This window comes from Syngnathoides biaculeatus, chromosome 16 (assembly GCF_019802595.1).
Source record: "Syngnathoides biaculeatus isolate LvHL_M chromosome 16, ASM1980259v1, whole genome shotgun sequence".
Classification (NCBI taxonomy): Eukaryota; Metazoa; Chordata; class Actinopteri; order Syngnathiformes; family Syngnathidae; genus Syngnathoides; species Syngnathoides biaculeatus.
The window spans coordinates 2,681,420-2,700,000 of NC_084655.1; the positions used below are offsets into that span (position 1 = coordinate 2,681,420).

At 41.6% G+C, this 18,581-nt stretch overlaps 1 protein-coding gene across 2 annotated transcripts in view; it reads right to left on the reverse strand.

Annotated features, from left to right (window-relative positions):
- LOC133515147 (potassium voltage-gated channel subfamily C member 1-like) overlaps positions 1-18,581 on the reverse strand; it is a 99,002-nt gene that overhangs the window by 71,634 nt on the left and 8,787 nt on the right. The gene's annotated exons all lie outside the window — the stretch shown is intronic.

The window sequence follows — 18,581 nt, forward strand, 5'->3', positions numbered from 1 at the left end:
ACATACGTATTTGCCATTGTGAGATTTGGAGGAATAATAGGGTGTCAAGTACTGCTCTGCAGTACCATTTTTGGATCTTGGATGGCGTTTTGTGCCTTCTCATTCCCTCTCCCCTCATCTCTCTTTAGCACCTTCCTCAGGCCACGCCTCTGTCAACAATCAGGCCTCGTCATCACCTGCATATAAAGCTGCCTGTTCCTGGAAATCCTCATCAAAGTATTGCAACTTTTTCAAGTGGTAAAACGGCCCACATGCCCCAAGTATGCCACGCTATTCCTCATTTCCTTTTTTGACACCTGTGTCTCCTCTCATGTTCTCCCTGTTTTCCTGAACCAAATCATTCCTGTCAACCAGGACCCCCTCCATTACCTTCCATAATAAATTGTTTGTCATAATCTATCTCCCTCCACCTGCTCTTGGGTCCAGCTCCACATGTGACAGAGGGAGATTTGCAGGCTGGCTGGTATGAGGAGACCATTTCAACTTTGAAATACAGGTGTGGCAGCATTATGTTGTGGGGTTGTTTTCTCGATGAAGGACTGGTTCCCTTTACTGTGGAAATACCGAAGCAAGATCTCAAGGATCAGTCAGGAAGTTAAAACTTGGCTGCTAGAGGTCTACTAAACAATTACTCGAAACAAATTGCCAAAATGGTTACAATGTGGCTTGAGAATTGAAAAGCAAATGCTTAGAAATGCCCATTGGGAAGCCCTGATCTAAATCTCAGTGGAAATATATATGGCTATACCAACCTTGGAGGCCTACAAACTGGGCATGGCTACACCAGTTTTGTCAGAAGGAATGGGCAAAAATTCCTGACAACACTTGTGAGAACCTTTTGGAAGCACATTTTAAATGTTTTACCCAAGTTATACAGCTTAAGGGGAACAGGACCAAGTACTAATGAAATGTGTAGTAAATTCTGACTTTCACAAAGGCCATCACAATTGCCATGAATAAATTATTCTCATTCATCTACCAAAAAGAAGTAATTTGAGTAAATAAAACAGAAAAACTTTAGTCTGATTTAATTTCTGGCAGTGAGCATGTCATTTTATGTAGCATATGGAGAAGTCTGACTCAAACTGTGTATTGTCCATTCCATCCATTTTTTGTACCGCTTATCCTCATAAGGGTTGCGGGCGTATTGGAGCTTATTCCTGCTATCTGTGGGCAAGTGTAGGGGTACACTCTGAACTGGTTGCCACTCAATTACGGGCCACATATGAACAAATAATGATAGATTATGATTAAATTGTGATAAAGCAAGATGCAAACAAATTATAAAGGGATTGCTGAAGAATGGAGCAAAAGTGTGCTGGTTCCCATTTTTAAGAACAAAGGCAATGTTCAGAACTGTAGAAACTATAGACATGGAAAGATGATGAGCCACACAATGAAGTTATGGGAAAGAGTAGTGTAGGCTAGACTCAGGAAAGAAGTAAGTATCTGTGAGCAACAGTATGGTTTCGTGTCTAGAAAGAGTACAGATGCATTATTTGCCTTGAGGATGCTCGTGGAAAAGTACAATGAAGGTCAGAAGGAGCTACATTGTGTCTTTGTAGCCCTAGAGAAAGCCTATGGCAGAGTGCTAAGAGAGGAACTGTGGTACTGCATGCGCATGTCTGGTGTGGCGGAGAAATATGTTAGTGTAGTACAGGACATGTATGAGGGCAGCAGAACAGTGGTGAGATGTGCCGTTGGTGTGTCAGAAGAATTTAAGGTGGAGGTGGGACTGCATCAGGGATCCGCACTGACCCCTTCCTGTTTGCGGTAGTGGATAGGCTGACTGATGGGGTTAGACTGGAATCCCCTTGGACCATGATATTCGCTGATGATATTGTGATCTGGAGTGAAACCACGGAACAGGCGCAGGAACAATTAGAAAGATGGAGCCACGCAGTGGAAAGGAGAGGAATGAAGAATAGCCAAAGTAAAATAGAATATATGTGCATGAATGAGAGGGGCGGAGGGGGAAGAGTGAAGTTCCAGAGAGATAGCGAGGCTGGACGACTTTGAAAACTTGGGCTCAACAATCCAGAGCAATGGTGAGTATGGTAAGTGTGAGAGTTATCGTTAATATATTTAATATGGACTTGCAACAAAGACAAACTATCATCCTTCCTTTGAAGAGTCTTGATCACAGGACGAGCTCCTACACACAGATGCAACAGTATCGTCCTAGAAGTGGCCAAGGACAACTCCATCATAACCAAAGAATGTGCCACATCATCATCAAAAACTGTACCTTTGTTCATTTCATCTGCTCATCCGTCCTTTTGAGGAAACCGGATCCATCGTCAGAAGAAAAAGAGGAATGCACAGAGCTTACAACTGAGTTTTAAAGGAAGAGCTGGCTAAGAATGTCTTGGAGGTGAAAAGAGTATCAGATCGAGTGATGAGACTAAAATTTGAAATTGAGGGTGTTATGTATGTGGTTAGCGGCTATGCCCCACAGGTAGGATGTGACCTAGAGTTGAAAGAGAAATTCTGGAAGGAACTCGATGAAGTAGTTCTGAGCATCCCAGACAGCAAGAGAGTTGTGATTGGTGCAGATTTTAATGGACATATTGGTAAAGGAAACAGGGGCGATGAAAAAGTGATGGGTAAGTACGGCATCCAGGAAAGGAACTTTGAGGGACAGATGGTGGTGGACTTTGCAAAAAGGGTGGAGTTGGCTGTAGTGAACACTTATTTCCAGAAGAGGGAGGAACATATAGTGACCGACAAGAGCGGAGGTAGAAGCACACAGGTGGATTATATTTTGTGCAGACGATGTAATCTGAAGGAGATTACTGACTGTAAAGTTGTGGTAAGGGAGAGTGTAACTCGACAGCATAGGATGGTGGTGTGTAGGATGACTCTGGTGGTGGGTAGGAATATTAAGAAGACAAAGGTTGAGCAGAGAACCATGTGGTGGAAGCTGAGAAAGGAAGAATGTTGTGTGGCCTTTCGGAAAGAGGTAAAACAGGCTCTCGATGGACAACAGAAGCTCCCGGAAGACTGGACAACGACAGCCAAAGTAATCAGAGAGAAAGGCAGGAGAGTACTTGGCGTGTCTTTTGGTAGGAAAGGGGAGAAGGAGACTTGGTGGTGGAACCCCAAAATACAGGGAGTCATACAAGGAAAGACATGAGCGGAGAAGAAGTGGGACACTGAGAGGACTGAGGAGAGGTGAAAGGAGTACATCGAGATGCGACGTAGGGCAAAGGTAGAGGTGGTAAAGGCTAAACAAGAGGCATATGAAGACATGTACACCAGGTTGGACAGGAAAGAAGGAGAAAAGGATCTCTACAGGTTGGCCAGACAGAGGGATAGAGATGGGAAGGATGTGTAGCAGGTAAGGGTGATTAAGGATAGAGATGGAAATGTGTTGACTGGTGCCAGTAGTGTGCTCAATAGATGGAAATAATACTTTGAGAAGTTGATGAATGAAGAAAATGAGAGGGAAGGAAGAGTTGAAGAGGCAAGTGTGAAGGACCAGGAAGTGGGAATGATTACTAAGGGGGAAGACAGAAAGGCACTACAAAGGATGAAAAATGGAAAGGCAGTTGGTCCTGATGACATACCTGTAGAGGTATGGAAGCAATTTGGAGAGATGGCTGTGGAGTTTTTCACCAACTTATTCAACAGGCGAAAAGATGCCAGAAGAATGGAGGAAAAGTGTTCTAGTTCCCATTTTTAAGAACAAAGGGGATGTTCAGACCTGTGGGAACTATAGAGGAATAAAGTTGATGAGCCACACAATGAAGTTGTGGGAAAGAGTAGTGGAGGCTAGACTCAGGACAGAAGTAAGTATCAGCAACAGTATGGTTTCATGCCTAGAAAGAGTACCACAGATGCATTATTTGCCTTGAGGATGCTAGTGGAAAAGTACAGAGAAGGTCGGAAGGAGCTACATTGTGTCTTTGTGGATCTAGAGAAAGCCTATGACAGAGTACCAAGAGAGGAACTGTGGTACTGCATGCGTAAGTCTGGTGTGGCGGAGAAGTATGTTAAAATAGTACAGGACATGTATGATGGCAGCAGAACAATGGTGAGGTGTGCCATAGGTGTGACAGAGGAATTTAAGGTAGAGGTGGGACTGCATCAGGGATCAGCTCTGAGCCCCTTCCTGTTTGCAGTGGTCATAGATAGGCTGACAGATGAGGTTAGACTGGAATCCCCTTGGACCATGATGTTCGCAGATGATATTGTGATATGCAGAGAAAGCAGGGAGCATCCAGAGGAACAATTAGAAAGATGGAGACATGCACTGGAAAGGAGAGGAATGAAGATTAGCCGAAGTAAAACAGAATATATGTGCGTTAATGAGAAAAGTGGAGGGGGAAGAGTGAGGCTACAGGGAGAAGAGATAGGGAGGGTGGACGACTTCAAATATTTAGGGTCAACAATGCAGAGCAATGGTGAGTGTGGTAAGGAAGTGAAGAAACGGGTCCAAGCAGGTTGGAACAGCTGGCGAAAAGTGTCTGGTGTGTTATGTGACAGAAGAGTGTCTGCTAGGATGAAGGGCAAAGTTTACAAAACAGTGGTGAGGCCGGCCATGATGTACGGATTAGAGACGGTGGCACTGAAGAAACAACAGGAAGCAGAACTGGAGGTGGCAGAAATGAAGATGTTGAGGTTCTCGCTCGGAGTGAGCAGGTTGGATAGGATTAGAAATGAGCTAATTAGAGGGACAGCCAAAGTTGGATGTTTTGGAGACAATATTCGAGAGAGCAGACTTCGATTGTTTGGACATGTTCAGAGGCAAGAGAGTGAGTATATTGGTAGAAGGATGCTGAGGATGGAGCTCCCAGGCAAAAGAGAGAGAGGAAGACCAAAGAGAAGGTTTATGGATGTGGTGAGGGAAGACATGAGGGCAGTTGGGGTTAGAGAGGAAGATGCAGGAGATAGGCTAAGATGGCAAAAGATGACACGCTGTGGCGATGCCTAACGGGACAAGCCGAAAGGAAAAGAAGAAGACATTGTGTGTTTTCTTAAAAAAAAAAAAAAAGAGTACGTGACAGGCTGGTTCAGAACGTGTTTGGAGACTGTAACTGACCTGTCTCTCACGTCCTCCTGATCAGAAAAAAGACTTCTTGTCCGTTATTTTTGCAATTATTCCAGCAAGTTAGGTGATAAACCTAACATTTTGGTCCTTCGAGCCGGATTTCAAAATACCTGAGGATCCCAGCTTCAGAGTCGATTTCCAGGAAGACCGTGGCCACGGCAACACAGACGCGTCAAGGGACTGGTCCTCAAACTCTCTAATTGGGATCTGAGGGTTGACGGAAATCCGACTGACAAGAAGACGTCTTGGAAAGAACAATTTTCTTATGACGTATAAAAGGAGTGTTTGTTGACGGGAAATCTGCGCGAAGGTGCGTCGCAGTCTACACGAAGGTAATGTGTAGGAAGTACAGTTAAATTCCGCGTAACGGGGGCAGACTCGTCTGTATACGTTACAGTTAAACTCAGCGTAACGAGGGTGGACTCGTCTGTATAGGTTACAGTTAAATTCCGTGTAACGAGGACGGACTCATGTACGTACTTAAATTCCGTCGAAAATAAAATACAGTCTGTATAAAATAACATCTAATAAAACTGCAGTATAAACCATGTGTAATTGTATAAACGAGTGTTTGAGAGACAGGATAGGAAGTGACAACTTGTTTGGAAGCAAAGGCAAGATTCTCTGCCCTTCTGAGTAGAAGCCTGAGCAATACCAAGCAAGAGTATTTAACAGTCACCCTGTCTAATACAAAAACGCCAACCGTACTACACACTAAGTGTAGTGTGTTGGCTCCAAATTCGCAAAATGGGGGAAAATATTAGTAAACAAAAGGAAAGGGACAACTTGCAACTTCCAAGGATTGGAAATTTGTCGAAGCACAAAGCCCAGATAATCTAAAATATTTACATAACTATATAATTAAATACCGCTGGCCATCTCAATTCGCTAAAAATATTTCAGTTGAAAAATGCCATAGATTGTAGAAATAAAGGTGACCTTACTAAAAAGATGGGTATGACGATACCTAATGGTGGTTACAAGAGAGGAAGGAGGCAGAAAAAGGAAAGAACAAGATAATGAATAGAGAAAACTAACCACACCCCCCTACCCTGACTTACACCACCACGCAGAATGACTTGATCAGACAGAACTGACTTGAAATGGTTGAAAAGACTGGGAAGACTACTATCTCCAGCACAAACTGCTGCACAAATGACCAATTTATCACTAAGTTAGGTGACTTGTAACCAAGGATCCAAGTAACCAACCCCGACACACAAAATGGCACCGACCTGACTATTTAGTGTATAGGACTTTGACTATGGGTGTTGTTAAAAAAGGCTGTGCAAGATAACATTTCACACAAAGCCGACATCAATCAATATGTAGAAGATATGGAAAATTTGACAATTCAGAGAGCAACTCAGCATTTTAAACATAGAGCAAATTGCACTAAAATAGGAGGACAGCTGGGTTAGCAAACATTACATTGGCCTGACTATTGACACATAGGAGGAATATGTTAATCATGCCCTCCACGTGGAGAACATTCTGAAAGATAAAAAACAAGACGAAGAAACAGACGAGCTACAACGTTTATGGGAAAGACACTGTGTCAGCAAGCAGAGCATTTCCTAACAGAAAAACAGGATAAAATGAATGACGACTTTCTTAATGTAACAGTGTGGTACAAAAAAACCTCCAGGCCCAGATTTTCATTACGAAAAAAAACCCTCAACAAATACACTCCAGAAAAAAGAAGAAAAAAATAACAGTTGATTATCTGCACACAGATAATCTGGGGGCAGCAGCCACAAGTGTCAGACTCCCACAGGCCTTAAAAGACAGACGCTTAATGTTGCCACATGTGTCACTGTTTAAACCATATGACACACACTCAGAGTAGTTGTGAGGTTTCGTCAAAAGAGACCAAACAGCAACAAGTTGGAAAGTAGACAAGAAAAAATTGAAAAGTACAGGTTAGTGCAGGCCGTTACCTTCAACAAATGTAACACAGTATCGACCCATACCTCTTAACTCTGGAAAAGGAAGCATTTTTAAAAGAAGTCCCAGAATGCATATGGTCAATAGGACTATAAGATGTGGGACTCATTTGGGGAGCGCAACCTGTACAAATTAGACCAAAAACAGATGAAACATTATCCATTACAACCAGATGCATTAGACGGCATAAAGCCAGTTATTGAGTCATTAGTTACTGCAGGGGTAATAATTGAATGTCCAGACTCTTCCTGTAACACACTTATTTTTCGGGAAAAAAGGTACCCCCACCAGGAGGTTGGAGAACGGTTCAAGACCTCTAAGCAGTAAATGCTGCTGTTAAGACAGCGAGCACCTTGTGTCCCAGACAAACATACACATTGCTGAATGAATTAAGTCCAGATGCAAAAGTTTTTACAGTAGTGGATTGAGTTGCAGTTGCATTTGAAGGTAAAAATACACATTTGCCAGGTTATCTCAAGAGTACTGTGAAAAGCCAACAATTTATTCACAAGTTATGACTGCCAGTATGTCCACATTTTAACTATCAAGTGGCAATCAAATTCTACTTTATGTAGATGGTGTTTTGCTTGCATAACCCCACAAGGAAACTTGCAAAAGTGATACAATAGCATTGCATTGCTTTAGAAACAAGTTTAACCGTAGTTTTGTTCCATCCTTTGATTCTAAGAGTATCACATGCAGTCACTGCACTGCGTACTGAGACAAAAAAGCAACGTCGAACCCAGCAACAATTTTTACCACGTCATGAGAAAGTCATGAGGATGGTGCAAAACATAATTGTCAAAGGTTAGCAGAAATATGAGCCAAAAGTAGACGTGACCTGAGAGATCAACTTTTAAAAAGAAGAGAAGTGCTATTTGTAGATGGCTCATCTATGAAAATGCATGGTATAGACAGCCAATATGCATTTGCAACAGTGCATGTTTTTGCTCAGCACTGGAAAAAAAATAGGGGGATGAATTCATCCACAGCCAAAGTAACACATGCAAAATTGTTAGTTGATTTACTTAATGCAATGCAAATGCCAAAAAACTTACTGTATGCAAATGTCTCACACATACATCAAACAAAGATATGATTTCATTGGGAAATGCTTTTGCTGATAGAAGACTAAAGGAAGCTGCATTGAGAAAAAAAAGATAAATGACAAAATTTAGATAAAAGACACATTAAACAGATGTGCAACATTGTAAAAAGACATCTATGTGTGACCTAACAACAAACCTATTCTATAAGTAGGTGGCCATTTTGAGCTATGATTTTGTCACATATCTGAAACAGGAGGGATATGAGTCTATATAATCAACATTATACAATTTATGGATTCCATTTTTATTTAAAAAAACATTTTTTGGAGGACATTTTTGACATGTGCAAGACATAATCCACAAGGTAATTGGAGAGGACGGTTCCTGACACCACAATATCTGTTTAAAAACTATCCATGAGTCTATTGAATTAAAAGTGAAGAAGAAACAAAAAACAAAAAAAGGGTTTGGTTATTGGAGATGCCTTTTAGAACTCTTTCCAACCAAACATGCCAACAGCTTTAAAAATAGCAGAGTGGAATGCTTGAGTTAATTTTTCTCATGGTAAGAAGGTTACTGATTTTGAAACCATTGTTAATACTAATGTGTTTTATTGCCTATATGTAAGATAGCTGTTCTCATTCCCACTGCCAAAGTCGCTGTAGTCCAGTTACAAAGGGGGTCAAGGTATTTAGAACCCTTCCGTCTCACTCCAGTGAAGAAAACACCCCGACCGAGGCATTTAGGGGAGTGAGTCTGCTATCATAATGGTAACTAAACAGTTAAATTTTTCTGTTGGGTGTTGGATTTTATTTTTTCTGCTCGAGAGGTACCCATGGGAATCACCCAAGGTCCTAGAAAACAAAATGTCCAACTGCGAATGGAACTAGGGCTTATGTGTCTTCCAAACAATCCTAAATTCCCTGTGTATATTTGTGCAGGTCCCAAACTACAATAACCTGCCTTCGTTACAGTTTCGAGGTTAAAGGGGAGTGACTGCTTGTTTAAAAACTAAATTAGATGTAGAAAATTGATTTCAAATTGCAACAGGCATTTCAAAATAATAATTGGATTCTCATGGTAGAAAAAAGGCATCACAGTGACGCAGTTGTAAAGCTTTGGCCTCACACTTCTGAGTACTGGGGTTTAGTCCCAGCTCCTCCTGTACGGAATTGCATGTATCCCCAATGTCTGTGTAGGTTTCCTTCAAATGCTCCAGGTCCCTCCTGTATCCCAGGAGCGTGCAACATTGATTGGACACTCTGGAGTGTCCCAAGGTGTGATTGTGAGTGCAAGTGTCATCTGTCTCGATGTGCCCTGCGATTGGCTGGCGGCCAGTTCAGGGTGGAGCCTGCCTCCTGCCCGATGACAGCTGGGATTGGCTCTGGCACTCCCGCGACCCTTATGAGGGTAAGCGGCTAAGAAAATTTAATTTATGAGAGGAACGGTACCTGATAATGAAGAAAAAAATGGGATTCTGTGTCTACACTAACTTCTTTTGAAAAACAAAAAACATTGTTTTCTAATGATGTACATCAAATTTATTGGAACCGCAAACAAATGGAAAAATTTATCAGCATTGACGTGTAAAACCATTTTTGTGATTGATTCATTAATTTAAGTCATTGTCACATACAGACATCTGATGGTGATGCGGAGGTAGAAATTGGAAAAAAAAATGCAACAGTTTACTGTGCTTCACTAACTTGATTATTCCCATTAGTCTGTTCATCCTATGTCTGTTTATGAATTAACATCTACTGTACATGCAGTTTTACCCTTGTCAGAAGAGAAGCGGTATGGGAACGACAATTTTTTTTTAACAAACAACGCCTCTGATGTTCCAAGTGAGTATAAATTGGCTGATCAATTTGGCAGCAGGATTTGAGTCCTCAGGTTGTTGGCGTACAACCAACAAAAACAGAAAGAATCAACTCCATTCATCACAACGTACATAAATTGGGCAATTGGACACAGAGGGTTTGTAACTGTGCGTGAACAGTTATCTGCTCATTTATGGCATTCCGAAGCGGAGTTGCTGTTGACAGGTTGGCTGAGAGAGGAGAAATCTGTGCTATGTTCGGAGAACAATGTTGCGCAGTGAAGGCCAACAATCAGCTATAGAGTCATGCCACCGAGGGGCTTCGAACCCTGAAAGGCTCTTTCTGGTATTGACACCTCCGTGTGAGAGACCTGGATGAATGCTTTTGGAAGATGGACAGCCCTTTTGTCCTCAAATTTGGTATCAATTGCTGTTCTTCCAGCAATTTTGACCTTGTGTGGATGTTGTTGGATTCCTCGTCTGTGTGCTCTCATTGTGAAATCGCGGAGATGTATCCTTTAATGGTGAAGAATGACAGTGACAACGATGATGATTTTCTATTCTTCGTTAGGAGAAGTTGCTGGACGATGTAAGAATTTGGGCAAATCCATAATAAACGGGGGGAAAATGTTAGAGTTATGGTTAATATATTTATTATGGACTTGCAACAAAGTCAAAGTATCATCCTTGCGTCGAAGAGTCTTGTTCACAGGATGATATCCTACACACAGAAGCAGCAGTATCTTCCTAGAAGTGGCCAAGGACAACTCCATCATAACCAAAGAATGTGCCACATCAACACCAAAAACTGTACCTTTGTTCATTTCATCTGCTGACCCGTCCTTTTGACCTTGTGTGTTTTCTAGTACGTGAGAGGCTGGTTCAGAACGTCTTTGGAGACTAACTGGTCTGTCTATCACCTCCTCCTGATCAGAAGAAAGACGACTTCTTGTCTGTTATTTGTGCAATTATTCCAGCAAGTTAGGTTATAAACCTAACATTAAGGAAGTGAAGAAGCGTCCAAGCTGGGGGGAACAGTTGGTGGAAGGTGTCTGGTGTTCTATGTGACAGAAGAGTCTCCGCTAGGATCAAGGGCAGTCTTTATAAAACAGTGGTGAGGCCGGCCATCATGTATGGCTTAGCGACAGTGGCACTGAAGAAACAACAGGAAGCAGAACTGGAGGTAGCAGAAATGAAGATGCTGAGGTTCTGGCTTGGCGTGAAATGGTTGGATAGGATTAGAAACGAGCTCATTAGAGGGACAGCCAAAGTTGGATGTTTTGGAGACAAGGTTCGAGAGAGCAGACTTAGATGGTTTGGATAAGTCCAGAGGTGCGAGAGTGAGTATATTGGTAGAAGGGTGCTGAGGATGGAGCTGCCAGTCAAAAGAGCGAGAGGAAGACCAAAGAAAAGTGTGATGGAAGTTGTGACGGAGGACATGAGATCTGTGGCTATTAAAGAGGAAGATGCACGAGATAGGCTTAGATGGAAAAAGATGACATGCTGTGGGCGACCCCTAATGGGACAAGCCGAAAGGAAAAGAAGATTTATTTCCAAAAGTCTCTTGCATTAATTTCATAGTATGTCTTGTCTAAGCAAACTCCAATTGTTTGTTTGATGATTCATTTTTAAACTTTTTTTTGTTCGAATCAGCTTCTGTGTGTGTTCCCATATGAATATTCCCAGGATTGCTGACCAATGCCAAGTACACACAATAGAAATGTCTGAGCCTTTTTTTTTTTCTATCAATATAAACAGATCGGATTTTAGATTGAATAACCACCACCACATAGCTGGCCTCCGGTGACGTATTGTATTTGTATTTGTTGAGCGATATTTAGCGATGATCGGACTGCACAAACGTATTGATTTCTTGCTGGCTCGCGGCCAGAAGCTTAACCAGACTGTGTTTGCCCTAAATTTGATTTTTAATACACGTCTCGTATAAATGAATGAGACATTCTCCGCTAGCATAACATTGCTACGTGTGAATGATTGAATGAAATCAGAAGCATGGCGTCTCTCTCAGTTAAGAATGTATTGTATTTAGAATCTATAATATATCGTTGATTTGAATGAAATCAGAAGCATAGAGTCTGTCTCAGTTCAGAATGTATTGTCTTGTATTTGCCATTTTTACTGTTTGTCTTACGTGAGCGCACGTGGCGTGACGTCACTTCAGGAGGCGTTGTTAAGTGCCCTGTACGGAGGGGTCAATTGGTTTAGAGCTACTCAAGAGGATTTTTGTTGGAAAATATTACGAAGCCAAATGAAGATGTTGAGCATGACAGAAATTATGGTTAAGAATTAATTTTGAAGGTGAACTTTTCAAGACAAACTTGTCATTGTTACAGAAACTCTGACAATGCTTGGAGTGGGTTGGCATGTTTTAACCCGGTAAAGGGTTTATTCGTCAGATCCTCCACATACTGGCCACCAGCTCTTCCCGCTCCTTCTATCGGGAAAGCGCTACAGATCAATCCTAGTCAAAACTAGTAGGCATTCGAACAGTTTTTTTCTCTCTGGCAATTAAGTTATGAAATTCTTGATCAGCGTCCCTACTATTTCTGCTGGTCCAATCAGTATTAGTATTATGAACAACTGAAATTGTGAACTGCTGCAGAGTAGGAATTTGGTGTCAGAACTGCAGTGGCACTTTTGCCTGCTAAAACAACATATTCAACTTGAACAAGCCTGGTTTATTAAAAATGGATCAGTCATAAGTGTGCAGATTTGTTTTTGCTTAATTCTGACAGTAGTGTCACTAGTGCGGCTCATCCTGTCTGGTTTAAACACTGAAATCATAATTAGCCTGGTAGGATCTCAACAGAGGACATGTTGAAATGGAAGATAAACTGAGTTTAACAGCAACTGTTTTTGTTAGCCACAATTTTAGATCCTAAGTTTTCCCTATCCAAGTACAGTGAAGGAAACAAGTATTTTCCACTTATAAATCATGGAGGGGTCTGAAATTGTCATTGTAGGCGCAGGTCCACTGTGAGAGAGATAATCTAAAAAGAAAAATCCAGAAATCACAATGTAGGATTTTTTTAACGATTTATGTGATACAGCTGCAAATAAGTATTTGAACACCTGAGAAAACCAATGTTAATATTTGGTAAAGTAGCCTTTGTTTGCAATTACAGAGGTCAAATATTTCCTGTAGTTGTTCACCAGGTTTGCACACACTGCAGGAGGGATTAAGGCCCACTCCTTCACACAGATCTCCAGATAAAACAGGTTTCTGGGCTGTCGCTGAGAAACACGGAGTTTCAGCTCCCTCCAAAGATTTTCCTTTGGGTTTAGGTCTGGAGACTGGCTAGGCCACGCCAGAACCTTGATATGCTTCTTACAGAGCCACTCCTTGGTATCCTGCCTATGTGGTTCGGGTCATTGTCATGTTGAAAGACCCAGCCATGACCCATCTTCAATGCTCTGACTGAAGGAAAGAGGTTGTTCCCCAAAATCTCAAAATACATGGCCGCAGTCATCCTCTCCTTAATACAGTACAGTCGTCCTGTCCCATGTGCAGAAAAACACCCCCAAAGAATGATGCTACCACCCCATGCTTCACAGTAGTGATGGTGTTCTTGGAATGGAACTCATTATTTGTCTTCCTCCAAACACAGTTAGTGGAATTCTGACCAAAAAGTTACATTTTGGTCTCATCTGACCACAAAACTTTCTCCCATGACTCTTGTGCATGATACAAATGGTCATAGGCAAACTTAAGATGGGCCTTGACATGTGCTGGTTTAAGCTGGGGAACCTTCTGTCCCATGCATGATTTCAAACCGTGACGTCTTAGTGTATTACCAACAGTCCCATTGGAATCGGTCGTCCCAGGTATTTTCAGGTCATTGACCAAGTCCTGTCATGTTGCTGGGCTGATTCGTCACCTTTCTAAGGATCATTGAGACTCCACAAGGTGATATCTTCCATGGGGCTCCACTCCGATTGAGATTCACAGTCATGTTTAGCTTCTTCCATTTTCTCATGTTTGCTCCAACAGTGGACCTTTTTTCACCAAACTGCTTGGCAATTTCTCCATAGGCCTTTCCAGCCGTGTGGAGTTGTACAATTTTGTCTCTGGTGTCTTTGGACAGCTCTTTGGTCTTGGCCATGTTTCAAGTTTGAGTCTTACTGACTGTTTAGGGTGGACAGGTGTCTTTATGCAGCTAACGACCTCACACAAGTGTATCTGATTCAGAATAATACATGTAGTGGAGGTGGACTTTTAAAGGCGGACTAGTAGGTCTTTGAGGGTCAGAATTCCAGCTATTACAGTGTTCAAATACTTATTTGCAGCTATATCACACAAATAAATTGTTAAAAAAAATCATACATTGTGATTTCTGGATTTTTCTCTTTTTCTCACAGCGGACATGCACCTACGATGAAAATTTCCGACTCCTCAATGATTTCTAAGTGGGAGAACTTGCCGTATAGCAGGGTGTTCAAATACTTATTTTCTTCACTGTAAGTACACCTCACATTCAATTAGTGCATACAAACATGCAGTTTTCACATCCATTTGATCTGGGATTAAACCTTGCACTGGCTTCTATATGACTATTTGAACAGTGGTCGTGTCAGCTGTACGCAAGAAAGTTTCCTTATAGTCTATGCCTTGCTTTTGGGAGTAACCTTTTGCAACAAACATTGCTTTATATTTTTCCGATTCATCAGCATCACTTTTGAGGGTATCCACCCACTTACCTCCACTACCTCTCTGGTGGCAACTGGGTGATGGTGAATGACTCATTCTCTTCAAGAGACTCAATCTCATCATTCATTGCATTCTTCCATTGCAGTGACTTGGTTGACTTTATTGCACCCTGATAATTTTGTGGTATGTCACAGACAGCTCTAGAGCACTAATCTACACACATTACCAGTTTGTCTATTGTAACAGCAGTCTCATAAACTTGTCGGTATCCTGGCTTTCTTCTAGTTCTAGGTGGGTTTCTCCTGGTCTCTTCGTCAATACCTTGCTGTTCACATTCAGGCTCAGAAACAACTTTGAATATTTTGATTTAATCCTTCTTCAATTTTTCCCTCATCGTTTATCTCAATGCCCAGTTCGCTGCTGAATACCTCTTTATCATGGTATGGACTTTTCCGACCTGTCAATCACTCGTACAATAATAGCCAATCAGATAGCCACATTGTCTTAACCCCTGGCTTGGCCTGCCCCTCTTGTCGTCATGCCCCACAAGCAATGCTGGTTATCGGTCGCGTGTGCTGGGAAAAGTTAATGTTACGAACAAAATGGTCCCTGATGCACTTGGGGAACGTGCAATTCTGATGAAAGATAATCTGCTAGGTGACAAGGGGCCCGTTTGATTCATTTTCCAGAGCCTAAAACACAGTTGAGGAGCTGTCTTCGATGGATGCAGGCTAGCAGAAGAGCGCGCGTACAACTAATTGTGGACAATATCAACAAACACAACAAGGGTGTATGTTCAAAGGTAGATGAGGGAGAAGTATCTTCTCTGAGTTTGATTGAATTATTATCAGTGCTTTATACATTGCAGAACAACTTTCACCTTGTTAGTGTATCACAATCCTGCTGAATGAAGTGTGTAATGTTTCATGTCGAAGAGTCGGTCGGGTTAGTGATACTAAATGCGCGATGTCATGCAAGAGAAACGTCTATTGGCCCATTTGTATTGCATCAGACTTTTAAGACAGGGCACTGGATTTGATTACGAGCCAAGTCAAATGAATACACCCAGTCACTTATAAAGACTGCAATGATATTACTTGTGATCTTTCCAAGTAAAAAGTACTCACCCTGCTTTACATGCGCAGTACGATTCCACTATTTTAACCTGTTGGATATCAATATGAAGTTTGTGAGGCGTCAAACGTTTTTGCATCAATCGCCAACATTACGCTGTAACTCTGACATTGCGTCCTGCTCCGTCCAAAATCTTTATTCCGTGTACATATCCTTGCGTGACATAGTTGAGACCTCTCTGTAGAGCTCTCTTGGACAGGTCTGACGCATTTGGCAAAAAAACATACCCCAATATTATCTGGAATACGTGATAGAGAATCCAGTTCAAACCTGTTATGTTCAGTCGCCGTTTTGGAAGATTGTGGAGCATGGCAACTGTAGCTAAGGGGGGCGGAGCTAAAGATTGCCAGTTGTAAAGGTTCATTCAATGCATGACCCAGAGTTTCTTTTTCTACAGTTGTCCTGCTTGTGAATTTCACCAGTTTGTGTTTGTAGACTTTCTCTGTGTCCACATAGTACACCAGATAGGCCGCGCTATTCTTATCACATTGGATGAAAAGACCTTGTACACATCTAGGTTCCAACTTCCCTTTCTCTAGTGTGTTGTCGGCAAAAAACCTAAATCTGAATTTTTTAAGTTTCGATATTTGTTTTTTTGCCCGTCAGCATCTTATATGGTGTTTTCTTTGTGCAATTACTGTAACAGAAGTTCCTTACATAGGCTGCTCTTTGCATAGCATAATTCTAGTATGTCTGGTAATTTGCTATCTAATAACATACACCATTTCGTAAAACATTCGCCACCCCCTCTCAGCCATCCCGTTTTGATCGGGGCAAATAAAATGCTGAAGTCTCATGTCTAATCCTGTTTTTAGTTAACAGAGCTTTAAATTCTCTGTTAGTGTATTCGCTCACATTGTCTGAGTGGAGACATTTTAATTGCCCATAAGGTGCTGAGTCTGCCAAGAATCTCTTGTTGCATTTATTGCATCTCTTTTGGATTTTATGAAGTATACAGGGACCACTCCTGAATAGTTGTCGGTGAAAGACAGATTTGTGCCCCTCTATGCTTGTCATTTTCATAGGACCTGCTAAATCAGTGTCAACCAATTGTAATGGTGCTGTGGCCTTTCTGTCTGGCTCCCTATTCCTTGTTTGTAGAAATTTCCCTTTTGTGCATATATCACATAGCTCTGCTGGCATGGCTGTACCGCATTTATCTCCATAACATTTACCACACTCTATAATTTTCGTACATCCTCATAACTGCAATGACCAAGGATTTCATGCCGAGTTTGCATGTCATGGCACACATTGCACTTATCAGTGACTTTCTTATCAATATCAAATAGAAGAGGTTACCACTTGCAAGAAAAAAAAAAAACGGTGGTTACATTTAGAAGTCATGTAGCTGCCCCCCTTCTTGAAATTGATTGTAGCTCCAACATTTGTCCCTCTTCCCACTGAGAAGATGTCATGTGGGTATGCTGGCAGAAATGGTGCGTCTTTTCGCTGCGCTCTATGTTGGCGTTCGTCATTGTCCAGTAGGTAGATCAGTGCTGCCCATCTGCATTGAACCATCCCACTGCATTTTGTCCCATCCACCAGCTTGACTAAACAGGTATCGAGTTGGAATGAGTTGTCGAAGAGCTTGAATTTCTTTAATGTCATTCACAATGTGAGATGTTGCTCCAGCTTCCACCATGATCCCTTTCATCTTTATGTTGGTAGATGTACTCCTGCTGCTTGCTTGCTTGGGCATGAAACACCTATCCTCACTATTGATGTCTTTCTCTTTATCTTCAACAATTTTTCTGACTGCATCTTCTTTTCACTTTTTTCTGCATAGCGATTCAGTGGGTGTGTTGCTTCTTCAGTGACTGCACCAGACCTTTTGGTTACACTTGTTTCTGATATGTCCTTTTTGTCCACACTTATATCAGACTGAATTCTCAATCCTTCTTGTGTGTTCTGGTGTCTCGTATGCTTTGTAGCGAGCTTGTTTTCATCACGCTGACAATACAACTCGTTGCCCTCATCTTTTCAGACTTTTCATAGACCCACAGCCTTCTCTTGAAGTACAAAAACGTAACATTGTCATCATTTTGTGTAACATGGACAGCCATCACCCTGAAAGATTATGGCAGTCCATTCAAAACAGTTGCTACGAGTGGCCCATCATTCATGTTCTCTCCTGATAAATGGAGCACTGAAACTATATTCTTGTTCCTTATAATATAATCTGTGACAGTTTCATTTTCTACCATTTCAATAGTGGTTAATGATGTGTATAGGTTCAAAATTCTAAGTTTGCTCTAACAAGAATAATGCTCTCTCAATGAGCGCTTTCCTTCCATCTTCTGAAGCTTCATTTCTTATCAGAGATGGGTTTTTATTGTCAAGAGCATTAACCAACTCAGCATAACAGTCTGCATTTTTCTCTGGGTCTATAGCTAATGCTCCTGCGCTCATTTGTACTCGTAGGAAGGTGTCCTTTAACTTCAGAATATGTAAACAGCTAAGGAATCTTGTCTCCCACATATCATACTTATCTTCTGTTCTGTCGAACATCATCTGCTGGGGCATTCCAGCTGTGGCCATTTTGTTTTGATTTCATGTTCTCTTGGGTAATAGTTCTCTTCTTCTGTTACCTTGCTCTCGATTGTTGTTCCTGGGCCCATAACCTGTTGAACACAGTGTATTCTGGCTGAAGCTTTTGTAACAATTCCTGGAGAACTTCTTATATTTAGCTAGTATTTTCGGACAGGAAAATAATGACTTTGCTTGCGCTCTATTTTTTTCTTCACACTTTCTAACAAACCCACAACCAGAACATAAGAGAAGAACAGTAAAGATAACATTGTGTTCAGGGTAACATGGCCCTCTGCAGGACACAATTATTAAGGGCACACATAACACTGACATTTAACAGGGCCCCTGCTACTACGACTTGTATGTTATGATTAA